The following is a 10,128-nucleotide window of genomic DNA, read 5'->3' on the forward strand; positions in this document are numbered from 1 at the left end:
ATGCCAGCCTCATTCTACAACAGTGCCACCATATAGCATTTGTCCCTTTGTGACTGAGATACCTCACTCAGCATAATATATGTATACCCATGTTTATCGCGGCTTGTTTACAATAGCAAGGAGTTGGAAACAACCTAAATGCCCATCAATAAATGAATGGGTAGAGAAGCTGTGGTATATTTGCACAATGGAATACTATGCCGCATTGAAAAACAAGGAACTCATGCAATATTATTCAAAATGGGTGAACCTGGAGGCAAGGTTATTTTTAATTGCTTTGTACATATGAGAATGTTGGATAAAAAATAAAGAGGATCCAAGTTGAATTGATGTCCTTGAACTGTGGTGTTGGCAAAGAATAGTGACTATACCGTGTCTGTCCAAAGAAGAAACAACTGTGTGATGGAAGAAACAAAGTCCAAGGTGGTGAGACTTCCTCTCACATACTTTGGGCAGATCATCAGGATAGCTCCAGTTGGGCATGGACCAGAGGAGGGCACTCAACACTCTAGACTGACACAGTGACTTTAACAGTTCCCTCAAGCACACGATGGTGTAAGGGGCAGGACTTGTTAGGGTTTGGGTCTGTTGTTCATAGGCTCCTTGTGAGTCAGTCAACTCAGTGGCACTTACCAACAACAATGGCATGGAGGTTAAAAGATTTGAGTGCTCACATCCACCTTGGGAATTCAAGTATACCAGCTGTTTCTCAGGAGAAGGAAGGATGAGGTCGGCTGCGCTGGAATGATTCATAGATTAAAGACCCAGTTAAGTTCAGCCCAATCCCAGTAAGTTTGGGTTTTGCCTTAGAAGGATTGCTGTTAAGTCAAAATCAACTCCACGGGGGTAGGTTGGCTTGGCTTGGGGAATCAATACATGTGCAAAGATCATGATGACAAAAAGTAGAGATAGTGCAAGAACTACCAAAACATGACACAGACACAAAGTAAACATGTGCTGATAGAAAAATGGCGACAGCAGATGGACTTTCTGTATAGGCTTGTCACAAACCTCCAATTTGTAAAAAACTTTAGATGTCTGCAAAGCGCAAGAAAATAAAATGTGCGTGGGCTCTGTGCTAAAAGCCACACCGGTGATGGGAAAGCCAGCAACCCTCAGCCCAAATGAATTCTCAGAAAGGAACTGATTGAAGCATCCCATGGCCTGGTGGTTTGGTGGGCACTGTCCTTGGCCCTGTCCTTGGGCTTAGTCCTGTGTCCTCTCCAGATGTTAGAGTAGGAACTCTCTCCCATGTAGGGGAGCATGCTGTGTGACCTCAGATGCCCCCTGAACCTATCTTCTCCCTAAGCTACCCTGAGTCCAGTGTCGTCCTTAGTCTCTCATTCCCAGCCATGACCCTGTCCCTCACCACGTGAGCCAAGACGTCGGCGTGGGTCGAACAGAGGAGATACTGAGTGCAGGAATTCACCCTGCTTGTGAGGCTCAAAACCAGGATTTCTAGGGGTGGAGTAAGACACCTGGACCCAGGTTATCCTTGTGGAGAACAATGCCTGGCAGAGGGAATGGGGTGCACGGTGCATTTCTGGGCAGCCAGATGTGTTCTAACTGCTATTTCCATGAATACATTCATCTTGTTAGATATTGCTGAGCTAAATCCTTGTGAACTTGAACTCTTTATTTTACATTTTTTTTTCATATTATAGATAGGACTATATGGAGAACATTAATGTGATAAAGGCACTTACTCCTTCGAATAACCCATCTTAGAAGGTCACAAGGACGGTGTTTGCCCCAGGATAAAGCCCAGAAGGCAGGAAGGAGTGGGATAGAAGGAGGAATGGAAATGAGAATCACAAGGAGGAGGAGGGAAACGTGGTTACGTGGTGGGCATTGTAATTAACGTTAGAAAACAAAATGTTAAACGAGAAAAACAAATTTTCTTTGTGACTTTTCATTTAAATCACAATTTTCAAAAGAAAAAAAATGATAGAAGTGAAAGAAGCAAGTGAACGTAGAGACAAACAAAAACCCAAAATGCACAGACCATCACAGTGGCGTGGTGGGGTCAGCATTATTGAAGACTGTTGGAGAGTGGGCAGGGGTGCTGGCCCCTGCTGTGACTCGCATGAGTTCCCCTCTCCCACCCCTGTCTCAGAGGTCCCTTGGTTCAAGAGCCTTGTTTCATGGATGAGGCAGCACACCATGGGTCCTGCCTGGAGTTCTGACTTTGAACTTGAGTGGGTGCAGGAGCTGAGCCTGGAGCCTTGGAAGGAGCACGCTGTGTATGGAGAGCATTCAACAGGTGGCACTGTTTGCTCAGTCAGGACGTGCCTGGGCTCGGGCTGTGTGCAGAGCCTCCTTCTCCAAGTCGCCAGTCTCCAGGGGGAAGCTCTCTCTAATCCCTAATGTATAGCTCTTATCCTGGGGGTCCCTGCCCAACTACATCCCAGGATGTGCTATTTTAGGCTTGACCATTCCTCCAGAGGCATCTAGGAAGTGGGGCTGCTCTAGCCTCCTCCTCTCAAAGGGGCGGGGGGGTTGCCCTGTCGCCTCTCAGTCTGCTTCACTTGGGGTCCCAGTTTCCTCCTGTGAGGCTGCCTTTGCAAACAAGAAAGAGGGAAATTTCTGGAAACCTTGGTGATTGTTCCAACAGAGAGAGAAGTATGAATATTTCAATAAGGTGGCTCAAGTTATTAAACAACATTACAAAACCAAGTGTGTTGGCAGGAATCTGAGAAGCTCATTTACATGGGTAAAAATAGTGAGATGAGGAGCCCAGAGTGAGGACAGCCTCAGGCAGAACCCTGCAGGGCTCCCCGAGAAGGGCCAGCCCTCCAGGACCCTTAGTCCACTTGGAGTGGCCTCTGATGGCCCTCTCCCTCCCCAAACACCTTGGAAAATGCACTCTGGTGTAAGTATGATGCGTGGCATTTGGCACTCTGACTACTCTGGGCCTCAAGACTGGGTCATTCCGGAAGAAGGAGGCCTTAGGCAACACATCCTAGTGTGGAAGAATCCATGGGCCTAGAAAAGGGACCCAGGAGCTGTGGCTGAGCCAGTGCACAGTAGGGCTTGGAGAGTCTAGTGAAACCTCTTGATATAGTAGCACCCAGAGTGAGATATCAGACACCACCACTCAGCTGAAAGATTTCCCAAGTCTTGTTCCATCCATCCCTCCCTCTTACTAAAGGACCAGGCATACAAAGGCCCTTTTTGCTTAGTTTCCACCTACAGCATTAACTCTTCTCTCTGTGTCTTGTGTATCTTTCCTCTTCCGACTCCAGTCCGCTCCTGTAGAAGTTCTAAAACTAATACTGTGAGTGTCATGGGAGCTGCATGGGACCATCACTGGAGCAACTGAGCAACTCTGCATGTTTCATTTCTCAGAAAGCTCCGAGGCAGCTGCCTTTAGTGTCCCCATTTTATTGATTAAGACACTGAGGCTCAGAGAGCTTTTCTCAGTTGCTCCAAGTCAAGCTGCTAGGAGAGCAGAGAAGAACATGAGTCTGACCAAACCCCCACTGCCATCAAGTTGATTCTGACTTGTGCTAACCATCAGTTGGGCTACTGAGGTTGTAAACCTCTAAAGTGACTGCCTCTCTTTGTGTCTAGAAGCGTCTGATGGAGTCAAACTGCTGACCTTTTTCTCAGCAGCCCAACACACAGTGTATTGCATGTTTCTGTTGTTATGTGCCATTCAGTCAACTGTGACGCACAGTGACCCTGAGAACAACACATCTGAACTTGGCTCTATCCTGAGCCAACTTCACCATTTCCAATCTCAGTTCCTAGCACCTAGGGAAACAGCCTAAAGGCCCCTCTGGCCTCAGGTCTGGAGTCTCATGTGCTAGCACCCACCACATTTGTGTCTTTAAGGTTTGTGCTTAGGGGTACAGCACTAATTTGTCGGTTTCTTATATTGAAAGAATGACTTGCATGTTGCTGCTTTGTGTAGCTCAGATCCGGATAGGCATGCTTGTTTATCACCTGCTCCTGAGGATAGCACTTGTCTGTCAGCTGTTGTAGAGAGTTATGTTCAGGTTGCTATGATGCTGCAAGCTATTTTGAATATCAAAGGTATTTTGTATATCAGCAGGGTCACACAGAGTGGACAGGTTTTGGCTGAACTAGGAAAAAGGATTGGCTATCCACTTCTGAAACAACAGACCTTCTAAAACCCTATGAATAATAGAGGAACATACTACATAGATTTGCCGAAAGTGAGAACCTATGCTCCAAACTCATCTTTCTTGGGCATTGTGCCACAGGGCTCTAGTTCCCTAACTCCCTGATAATCCTAAAGAGAGTTGTGAGAGAAAGAGAAGTCTCATTTAATGTATAAAGTAGGCTACTTATTCTGAGCTTTTGGAAGGAGAGCCAAGTGGCTTGAAGCCTCAGTTTTCTCTAGTAGCTCTGAAAGAATAATTGCAGATTCCCAGCGAATGTTTGAGTCCATCTTTCTTCCTGTTTTCCTCACCTGCCCATTTCTGTCAGTTTCTGCTGCCTAGAAACCTTCTAGAGCTTGTGACTAGTGACACTGAACCTGAGTTTATGACTATTGAATATTCTCTCCCTGCACTTTGAACTGCTCTTATCTTACTACTTATGATATTGTACTATAGATCATTTGATTATTAATGTATCTCTCAGTTGAGAACTTAGGGTGGCAGAAATGTCTTTAGTTGGTTCACTGTGGAATGCCATGCACCAAGCCTGAAAAATCAGGATTCTCAAGAAACATCTGTTGATTAAACAAAGAAGTGGATAAATAGATGAGTAGACTGATGAGGTGGGGGGTGAGTAGAGACAGATAAGTGAATAGATGAGTGGTTGGATGTGTGCACTGGTGGATGGATGGATGGATGGGTGGATGAGTGGATGATTAAATGATCATTGGATGATGATGGTCAGTCCAAGTATCTTCATTTATAACATTCTGCCTCACATGTTTCTACACTGATATTTTCAGGAGTACTGTTCTATCATACTGTATTATGTAGGACCAATGGCCAAGACTGGCCCTATCCAAGTAGATAAGAAAGCTTCCTAGTCCAACACCCACAAACAAAACTGTTAATACTCTTTGGAAAGAGTGGGTGCCCAAGTGGACCACTCACTCATCACCATAACCTGCCCTCTACTCGGGAAGAGAGCCTTCTGTCTTAGAGTTTCTTGGAATGCTTTGCATGAGTACTGATGGGAAAGAGGAATAGCAACAAATGCTACCCACCCCGATGATTGTTCTGTTTACCAGAAAATGGACTTTCATGGAATTGTGTGGAGAGTGGTGGTTCCAAAGCAAAAGACAGCTGTGAAACCTGTGACTTCACAGGGACCAGGCTCCAGTTAAAGACATCAAGATTCAAGAAAAAAAATGAGCGAGAGTAGAGTTATTGCAACTCTCAAAATAATCTGGTCTTGTGGAGTGTGTTCTCAACAGGCACGCTTGAGTGTATAACCTTGAGAGACAGGAGAGCAGCTTCAATCTGCTGAGGGACATCAAAGGAAGGGCACTTTAGCCTTTTTGAGAAAGCTTGACCAGGGATCAGTGCTGGGTGGGTTTCAGGACCAGGATCTCTCCTTGTATCCCTCCCTCCTCCATATCGGGAATGCTCTTCATGTCCACCCACCCCCTCTCCTACCCAACTTCTTGAAGGCCAGTCAGACCAGCACCGACCTTCTGAGGTGCTAGATTTCTCAATACAGGGGACTATGGAGATGACCTGACAAGGAATAGTGAAATAATTCCCTAGAGGAGAGAGGCCAGGATATACGGAAAGGGTGAAAGGGGGAGAATGAGACTTGGAGACTGGGTGGAAGGAGGAGAAAGAGTGGAGTACATGATGGTGGACCATCTTCTCACGGCAAGGATGAGGCCACAGGCATTCATTCTTCATCTCTAATATCGACAGCAGTCTGGCAAGACTAGAAGGAGACTTCAGCTCTACAGATGAGAAGAATAAGACCAGCAGAGTCCAATAAGGTGCACAGAATCAAATAATGCACATCACTCAGTAGAACTGAACCTTGGAACATCTGGCTCTGAGGTATTTCCACTCTTCACGATGCCTCCTGTGATGGGAAGAGGGTCACCTATGCCTGCTGTGACCACATGAGTTTGTCTTGGGCTGGACCTCAATGCCAGGCAGTTACTAAAACCAAACCCACTGCCATCACATCAATTCCTACTCAACAACTCTACATTGGGTTGCTGTCCTTTTAGTTTTTATTGGAAGAAACCATTCATCTTTCTCTCTCAGAGAAGCTGGTAGATTTGAACTGCTGACCTTTTGATTAACAGCACAACATATGGTGTGCCACATGACCAGAGCTTGTTTAAGTGGTAACTGGTGCCTTCTATTGCAGCTTCCCTGCATGGGTTATGGTTAACTCAGTTACTTGCTGTGCATCGGGGAGCTGGACAATTACTAAGGATGACAGAATAAGAATCAATGCCTTTGAGTTTTGGTCTTGGGGAAGAGTACTGAACATTTCGTAGACATACAGGAGAACAAGTAGGTCTGTCCTGGAGAAAGTGATACCAGTTTGCTCATTGGAGGCAAGGATTTTGAAGCTGCTTGGAGGAGAACATCATGCTTGGAAGGGTGGAGGGTAAACATAGAAGAGGAAGACCCTGGATGAGATGGAATGACACAGTGACCATGGCAGTGGGTTAGGTGTGTCAGAGATGGTGAAGCTGGCTCAGGATAGGGAAAGATTAATAGCCATTGTTCATAGGGTCACTGCGTGTCATAGTAGGGTTGATGGCACATAACAGCCACCACAAGAGTGCCTTTCTATATTGGGCCAACACATTCTCAAATGCAGAAGCGGAGTTGACACACTTTAGAACTTACTGCCTAGAAACTGAGGCCAAGTGAAATCCAACCTTGTCTGGTGTCTCATGATTGTTTGAAGTGAAGACTAGAATTCAAACTTTATTGTGATGAACCCCAACGTGGTGGATTCTATTGTACTCTGAGACCCCTCTGTAATCTGTTCTGTTATTGCATATAATCGCAATTCAGTAGAGGATGGCACGTGAAGAAGAAACAGAGGCAAGCCTGTTCAAATGCTACTGCTGTCAAGTTGATCTTGACTCAGCAGTGCTCCAGGACAAAGCAGAGCTGTCCCACTGGATTCCCAAGGCTGAAATCTTTCCAGAAGCAGAACGTACCATTCTCGCATGGAGCAGCTGGGGGATTCCACCTCCTGACATTGCGGTTAGCAGCTGAACACTTAAATCCATTTCGATTAGGGAAACGTTTGGAAGATGTTTCTAGAAAGCATTTGGCAGACATAATTATATGCAGTGACCTCTGACTCCAGAAGGATATTCATTGGCATGTCACACTGCAGTCTCATTACTGAGGCCAGTCGATAATGCCTGAGGAGGACTCCGGGGAAGGAAGCTGATAAGATGTGGGGGAAAGAATCTTGGGGTCAGAATGCTGATTTCTTGCTCAAGGTATGACCAAAGTTCCTGGCAATCCATATCTTCATTATAGAAACAAGTAAGGATGATATGAACATTATGGCCTTTTACCAGAAGCCCTGGTGGCACTGTGGTTGATTCATGTGGCTGTAACCAAAAGGCGAGGCAGAGAAAGGTGGATCCACTTCTCCAAAGGTTGACAACATCGGGAACTTTATGGGCCAGCTCTACTCTGTCCTGTAAGGTCACTGGGTCTCAGAATTGACTCAGCGAGGGTGGGCTTGTTCTTAGGGTTGTGATGGCTAGCTTCCATTGCTCCTGTGATGAAGAAGGAACTCTTACAAATGGTCTGGCTCAGACCACCACAGTCCTCCTTGCTCCAGACAACCTTTGAACCTCCTGTCATCATCCTTCTTGCCCTGTTCTCAGACTTTGGACCCTCTGCACAGCCATTGTTCCTGGCACCCCAGCATTATCGACAACCCCCTTCATCTGGCTATGTTCTCTTCTCCCTCAGACTCCAGCTTGATTCTGATTTCCTCAAGCAGTGATCCTCCCATGTAAGTCAAGTCTCTTCATGATGTCTCTTCTTTCCTGCGCATCACTGATGGTTATTTTATGTTGAGGAATGACTTTCTTCACACAGTGACAAAGTCTGTGGACTCTAGTGCCTCATTGACTCATGATGTCCATTTATCTCTGTGAACATGAGGCACAACCATTCATTTATTCAGTGAATGAAGGGTTGGATGGATGGATGGAGGTAGCCATGGGAGAGAGAGAGAAGGAAGGAGGGAAGTGATAGAAGAATGGAGGAAGGATTGAGCTCCCTTTTCTCCAGGAAGATCCTCAGACTCCATTCTACGTGGGCCCACAGTCAAATATGATTCCAAGTCAGTATGGCTCCCTTGGATTCCTTCTGACTCCCCAGGGTGAAATCTCATGACCATCCCCTCTGATGAGTGAAAGCCTGAAGGGGAGACAGCTCTACTCTGAGTGTTGGTACCAGGCTGTGAACAGAATCTATTGCTCAGCACTGGCTTTTCAGATGCCCTTCCTCCATGCTTTTATTGCATACCTTCTTGATCAAACTCTACACCGAACAGCGTGTCCTTAGTAATCATTAACAGCTGTTCTTGGAGAAGGGCTGGCTCATGTAATTGTACATTTTTACGGCGTTCTCTCTGGCCACTGTTCCACCTCTGTGGCCACAGCATGTCCTCGGTCTTAGGAAGCATCACAAACAAGAGCTCATGGTGGAGATCAGAATGGGAGAAAGCAAGAGGGGAGGAGGGAACCATTAAAAAAAACCCCACAACCCTTGGCTGCAAAGTTGCTGAGAAGCTCAGAGCCATTGCATTTCAGTTTGCTGCTAAGTGAATATGTAACTACTTTATATATTTCAACAAAATTAAACTTAAACCTACAGAATTAGGTTTATTAATTTCTGTCAGAGCTCAATGGGGGAATAAGAATGGCCATTCATTATGGACACACAATTACTGGAGACAAAAATGAAGCCCGGCGCTATTAACTATAATAAAAATGTTGAACACTGAGGAAATTTTCATTAAATATAATCTATTCTTTATATTACTACACTTAATCCTTGCTGTCTGCCTCTCTGTTTTCCTCCAACCTATTTAATTTTATGACTTAACTTTTTATAAATGTTTCTTAATATAATTATGATTAAATATGGGGGGCGGAGTGAAGAACAGTAGTCTGTTTTTTTAAAAATGTAAAAGAAGAAGAAGGGGAAAAGTCTTCCTAGATATCCATGTCTGCTCTCCTCAGATGGCGAAAAATGGTTTAATTTTTGGAAAAAAAGCAAGTGCTAAGTAGGATTTTATTATTGGGGCAAGGCTGGAGCAGGAGAGAAGAGGCGGCAATAAATAAGAAATAAGCACTGATCAGCAATTGCAGTAGAGCTTTTTCTATTACACACTTAAATAAAAGCCCTTTGCCTTCCTCAAACGCTTGTGAATATTTGCATGGCCAAGGCATGTAATTAAAAGGTGCCCTAGCTAATGAGATTGCTAGAACCACATAGAAACATTGGTTATTTTGAAGGCAGGATAGGTTTTCTGTCGAGCTACTTGCTTGCTCATTAAATTTTTTTTAATTGTTAAGTTGAGAGAAGGTATACATAGGCATGTGAAAGTTGTACGGTGAATCCGGAAGAGGAGAGAAGATTTGATGCCTTTTAACCTAGAGAAAGTGTGCAACCTTGGAGGCAGGGATAGTGAGACTTCATCTCAAACTTTGGGCATGTTGTCAGAAGAGGTCAGTCCTTAGAAAAGACATTATCCTGGGGAAAGTAGAAAGTCACAGTAAGAGAGGAAGACTCAATCCAGAGGTGGATTGACAGTGACAGCAGCCATAGGCTTGAACATGACAGAGATTGTGAGAATGGTACAGGACAGGACAAGATTTCAATCTATTGTTCATAGGGTCACTGTGAGTCACAGTTGACAGCACCTAACAGCAGTCACCACCAAAACGGAGCAAAATAAAATCAACAAAAATATAAACAAAACCCCCCACTTAATATATATATATATACCCACAAAAACCAAAACCAACCTTCTTGATGTCCTACTTATGGATTAAGATATGACCCTTAGGAAAGTGATGAATTTGCAAGAGCCCGTGTTCCAGCTGAACTCCTACTGACATTGACTAACTGGTATAAGGCAGAACATTTGAAACTCTGGCTTCATTTTTCATTA

This window comes from Elephantulus edwardii, unplaced genomic scaffold, assembly GCF_000299155.1.
Source record: "Elephantulus edwardii isolate Elephantulus edwardi_28Jun2011 unplaced genomic scaffold, EleEdw1.0 scaffold00072, whole genome shotgun sequence".
Lineage (NCBI taxonomy): Eukaryota > Metazoa > Chordata > Mammalia > Macroscelidea > Macroscelididae > Elephantulus > Elephantulus edwardii.